Genomic DNA, 6016 nt, shown 5'->3' on the forward strand with positions numbered 1-6016 from the left:
AAAGATTAATGAGTTATAGGTATGACATTCTTTGGTTTTTAAAGCTTTTTGATACCAGACCTTATGTTCCTCTTCGCCTAAGCCCTCAAGAATCCAAAAGGGAAGTAAAAATAGACCTAACATTTTCTTTAAAAACTTAAAGAACCATCCTTCTTTGGACAAGAGCAAGGAGGTTTCGTTTAATATTTGACTTTTCTCCGCTCCTGTGTTTGGCAGCATCTGGAAGCACAAATCTTACTGAAGTCATTCCTGGCTGAAAGCATTTCTGATCAAACACCAGGAAGCTAAAAATAAGTATTCTACCCGGTCTCCAGTGGCGATAGGATATTTCTCTGAACCTTTCTGATCCGGTGGCCAGCTAGCAAGAGGGCTGGAGTTGTTGAAACAACGGCTCTAGAGCAGGCGAGTCCCCAGGTCCCTCGCCAATCCATGCAACTCCTAGTGGAGTCACTGAGTTTATTCTCTGGAAACCCTGGGAAGCTCCTGGTTGGAGAATTCCAGGCAGAAAAGGCCACTAAGTGCAAGGCTATATTATTGAACTTGGGGACCTTGTCCGCCTTTCCTAGCCTAATTCCAGGGCCCTGAAAGTCACCTGCACACTTCCTGGCTGAGACCTGATGGCCTTCGCTTCAGGAGAAAGTCACTGAGTCCAGCGTCCCTCCCTGGCCCTGATTGTGCACCAGTGGGATCCCTCAGCCTGGCCTGCACCCTCTCACAATCCGGGACCCCTTGGGGATGTCGGAGAGCCAGTTTCGGCCCAATCCTGCAGGCCACGAATTCGTGCACCGGGCCTCTAGTCTATTAATATTAAGCTCAAGAAAAACTGGAGGTTAAAAGAAGGGAATAGGATGGGTGTCCCTCACCTCCTACATGAGCTCTGCTCCATTATCTCTGAATCATTTTCGATCAATAACATAGATGGTTGTGAATTGATCCCTCATTGTGCTGGTTGTAATTATATTGCCCCTTGTTCAGTCTATTTAACATTACTCTGATGCAGCCGTGGGCAAACTACGGCCCGCGGGGCCCCATTTGAAATGAATGAAACTATTGAAAAAAAAGACCGTACCCTTTTATGTAATGATGTTTACTTTGAATTTATATTAGTTCACACAAACACTCCATCCATGCTTTTGTTCCAGCCCTCCGGTCCAGTTTAAGAACCCATTGTGGCCCTCGAGTCAAAACGTTTGTCCACCCCTGCTCTACTGCCTTCCTCGCCTCTCCATATGGCCTCAATAGATTCTACCTGAATAATAATAAAAAAAAAACAGAACTCATTTTGCCATTCTGGGCATGATGTTACAAACAAGTGCTAATTACAAAACTACTTGTGTTCTGTTACGTAACTGACACACTTTGACAGCAGGGAGTGTAGTGTTGGTATTTTTAAAGCTATTTATTGTGTGTTGTTGTTGATGTTGTGTATTGAGGGGAGCTACGTGACTGTCTCCTGACTGTCGTCCAAGGGACCTTGTGAGCTGTAATTTACAGGCACAGGGACAATAGCTTTGTCACAGCCTGTCCCTTCGCACATCTCCCCGCCTTCTGCTTTCTCCAGCGCTTGGTACCTGAAGAGAGATTTTTTTCCTGCCCATCCCTGCCCGTGATACTGGATAGTTCCTCTGGCAACAGTCACATGGCTCCAATAAAGATCTCAAGATGCCTTTTAAACTCACACAATGGGTTGACATTTTAAAGTCCTTTGGGGAAATACAAGCGTGTGAGTCGGGATCGTGTTTCACATGTGTGCCGGCTAAGCGAAGAAAAGAATATGTTGAAGATGCCGAAATGGTAACCGAGGGCTACCTGACAGTATTTGAGTTTACATCCCTCTTTCATTTGTGGTCCTTGGTTTTCTCGATCCGTAAAAAGTGTGATGGTGCGTTTATCCTTATCAGCAAACATCAGGTAAAGGGGCAAGTTTGATGAGTCTCTAGATCAGTGGTTCTCAACCTCTGGGTCGCGACCCCTTTGGCGGTCGAACGGCCCTTTCGCAGGGGTCGCCTCAGACCATCCTGCATGTCAGATATTTACATGACGGTTCATCACAGTAGCAACATGACAGTGATGAGGTAGCAACGAAAATAATTGTATGGTTGGGTCACCACATGAGGAACTGTATTTAAAGGGCAGAAGGTTGAGAACCACTGGGCTAGATGAATGGTTCCCAGGACAGATCTGTTACGATGATTCTTCATGAGAGAATTCTTTGGTTGGATAATTGTAGGATATAATGTATGCTGTATCTTCTTTTTTGGAGTTCACACAAAAAATGCATTAGTATTTTTAAGGTTCTGAGAAGTTCTGAATAGGTTTGTGTATGTGTGTGTGTGTGTGTGTGTGTTTTGAGGGAGAGAGAGAGAGAAACATTGATTTGCAATTCCACTCATTTATGCAGTCATTGGTTGGTTCCTTTGTGCGCTATGACTGGGATTGAACCTGCAACACTCCAACTAACTGAGCCTCCTGGCCAGGGCAGGAATATCATTTTTTTAAAAATATTTCTTAACCCAACACTTGTGAGGATATCTGACTATAAACTCCCCATCCTTTTTTTTTAATTTTAATTTTTTTGCAGGCAACCTCAATTGCAGCAGCTTAGAATGCGCTATGGAGATGCGTGTTCTAGATTAAGAATTCCCAGAGGTTTGGATTTAATGAACAAGTAAAATTAAATAATATATTAGGGGACTGTCATAGAGTCGCTAACTTTATTTTGCCAAATAAAGACATAAAAAAATACTGTAATCTGATATTACTCTAATTTATTAAAAGGAAGGACATTTTATTACCGAAAAAAATTTAGAAGAGGCAATGCAAAATAAACTTGGAAAAAAGTAGATATATTTAGCTTCATAAAAAAATGTCAACATCATTTTTCTTTTTCTTGCCCCATTTTAAACTGATGAGAATTTTGTCGGGAACATATAACAGTAGGCATTGATGTTGCCTGTGGAGCATTCTTTCCTCTTCCGTTAGGTATCAGAACCCCCACTTTTCTAGAAGGAGAATTCATTCAGTGTGGTTTGTTTGGGGTGCTGTGGGGGCTCACTGTGCTTCCTGGTCAAAGGGGTGGGGGTGTGACTAGGGCTGACCCAGCGGAGCCCACCATCCCCTGACCACAGCCTTCGGATGTCAGCTTCCACCTTTAGTTCTGTGTGGAGAGGATTTTTTTTTAAAGAGGAGCAGTTTTGAAAGACACTGTGGCTGCCCGGCCGGCGTGGCTCAGTGGTTGAGCATCAACCTATGAACCAGGAGGTCACGGTTCGATTCCCTGTCAGGGCCCAGGCCCTGTTGTGGGCTCGATCCCCAGTAGGGGGTGTGCAGGAGGCATCCGATCCATGATTCTCTCATCATTGATGTTTCAGTCTTTCTCTCTCTCCCTTCCTCTCTGAAATCAATAAAAAATATATTTTAAAAAGTTCATCCTTTGGCCCTGGCTGGTGTGGCTCAGGAGGGGAGCCAAAAGCTCGCTGGTTTGCTTCCCGGTCATGGCACACGCTTAGGCTGTGGGTTTGGTCCCTGGTCGGGGTGCATGCAAGAGGCAACCGATAGATGTTTTTCTCTCACATCGCTGTTTCTCTCTCTCTCCCTCTCATTTCCTCTCTCTCTCTCTAAAATCAATAAAAACATACTTTTTAAAAAAGATGAATCCTTTGTCCAAACAGATAGGTTGGCTCAGTGCAACACGTGTATGGGACTGGATTGCATGTCATTTTCCTTGCAGGGCTTGCCTTGTGTGAGCTATGGAGCCTGCTTTCCCCCATGTGGGAACCTCACCTGTCAGTCCAGTGAGAACCTACTCACCCATCAAGGCCAGTTGAAGTGCCTTTCCCAGTTGCCAGAGGCAGGAACGATTTCTTTCTTCCCAAGATTTCCACCGTCCTTTCTCCCACTCATATCCACATCCATAACCACTTTCCTACTCTGGTTACTTATGGAAATGTCTTTCTGCCTTCACTTGATTGTGGCCTCTTAATATCACAGTGCTTCCTAGAACATCATAAATATTCAAAGAATTTAATGAATAAACAAACCAATTGACTAGTTTCCCTATTTAGGAAGTGACTGCATAGTCACCTGGTTGGACGAGGAATTTTCGCTTGCCTATTCCTGTGACATCATGTGGGCCACAGCCAAAAAAAGGTCTGGAGACAGCCTACCAAAACTTAATTCTGTAGAAACCTATAGGCAAATAATAGAGAGTGTATTTATTAGAGAGCCTGGTGAATTTAAAATCGATGGAGTGCTGTGGCCCGTTGATGTTTAAAATTTGATATTTAGATAGCATTGCATTCAAGGCTCATACCATAAGTACATTCGGATTCTATCTAGACAACGCTATCTGATTGTTGGACAGTCTCGAGTTTCATAGATTGAGGGGTGGATGTAGACAGAGAGCGCATGCGCTGACGGAGATAATTTGGGCTTTCTATATTTGGTGCTATCGTGTGGTCTAGACTTTGCATTTTAAGGCCCACAACTCAATAACCGTTGGAAATGTAAGCGTGTGGAAGAAAAGAGCAATTCTTTCGCAAAGCAGAGAAGAAGCAAACGCAGGCTTGGTGGTGTGAATCTGGCATCTGGCAGCGAAGACGTTTGTAGAAACAGCGTTTGACAGTCTTTTATCCAGAGCAGGCCATGACAAAAAAAGTAGTCCTGTTTGGAACGGTCGGCTTTCTGCACAAGCGTGGACACCTTCCGGGGGCTGCTCACAGGAGCTCCCCAAATAGATGTGCAAATGAGGACATGGCGCGGGGTGCCTGGATCGTGCATAAGGTCGGGGTACCGAGAAGTCTACCTGCGTCAGGGTCACCTCATACATATGTGTAAACCTAGTTCCCCTTCTCTTTCTTCAGGGGAACACCTTAGGCTATGAGGTTGCACACAACACTGGGCAATCCCTTTGGTTTTCCTTCCTCTCCTCAGAGCTTCCTGAGGAGCTAAGTAAATCCATCTTCTCAAAATGCATTTAGCCCTGGCCCGGTTCGATTCCAGTCAAGGGCACATGCCCGGGTTGCGGGCTCCATCCCCAGTGTGGGGCGTGCAGGAGACAGCCGATTAGTGATTCTCTCTCATCATTGATGTTTCTCTCTCTCTCTCCCTCTCCCTTCCTCTCTGAAATCAATAAAAATATATATATTTTAAAAATATCCCACTTAGCCCTCGCCAGTTTGGCTCAGTGCATAGAACATCGGCCTGTGGACTGAAGGGTCCCGGGTTTGATTCCTGGTCAGGGCACATGCTGGGGTTGTGGGCTCGATCCCCAGTGCGGGGCATGCAGGAAGCAGCCGCTCCATGGTTCTCTCTCGTCATTGATGTTTCTATCTCTCCCTTCCTCTCCCTCCCTGTCTGAAATCACTAAAAATATCAAAATGCATTTAAATCAAGGGCAGCTGTGAAAGGAACAATGGAAAAAGAAGAACTCTCGACACTTGCAGTTATTTTTAAAATGCATGCCTGTCGACTTCGGTGGGTGGGTATGAGTGTACTCGAAACTTTTAGGACATTATTGCCAAGTTGGATCATCCAGTTAATTTTGAAATTTGTTTTGAGCTCCTTTGCAGCCAGAATTACTCAGCCCTGGTTAATGTATGTAACTCACTTGTCAGATTTCAGGTGGGCAGGCTCCAAGACAGGCTGACATGGGATTTCAGTTCACACAAAATTTCATTCACGCCGCCCTGATGCAGCCCATCATGGGTGCTCAACTATCTCCATTCATATTTTTGGCATTTTGTGTGGAAATGAGAAAACCAAATTTAATAGGAATGAAAATCCCAGGGACATCACTTCTCTTACTTTAATTCCCATTTCTGCTCATGTTTTTCTAAAAATATATTTTTATTGATTTCAGAGAGGAAGGGAGAGGGAGAGCGAGACAGAAACGTCATTGATGAGAGAGAATCATGGATCGGCTGCCTCCTGCACGCCCCACACTGGGGATCCAGCCCACAACCTGGGCCTGTGCCCTGACCGGGAATCGAACCGTGACCTCCTGGTTCCTAGGTTA

General features: G+C 44.9%; 1 protein-coding gene across 1 annotated transcript in view; it reads left to right on the forward strand.

Annotated features, from left to right (window-relative positions):
* Positions 1-6016, forward strand: part of RGS7 (regulator of G-protein signaling 7) — a 121445-nt gene that overhangs the window by 75248 nt on the left and 40181 nt on the right. The gene's annotated exons all lie outside the window — the stretch shown is intronic.

This window comes from Myotis davidii, unplaced genomic scaffold (genome assembly GCF_000327345.1).
Source record: "Myotis davidii unplaced genomic scaffold, ASM32734v1 scaffold875, whole genome shotgun sequence".
In the NCBI taxonomy this organism is placed as follows: domain Eukaryota; kingdom Metazoa; phylum Chordata; class Mammalia; order Chiroptera; family Vespertilionidae; genus Myotis; species Myotis davidii.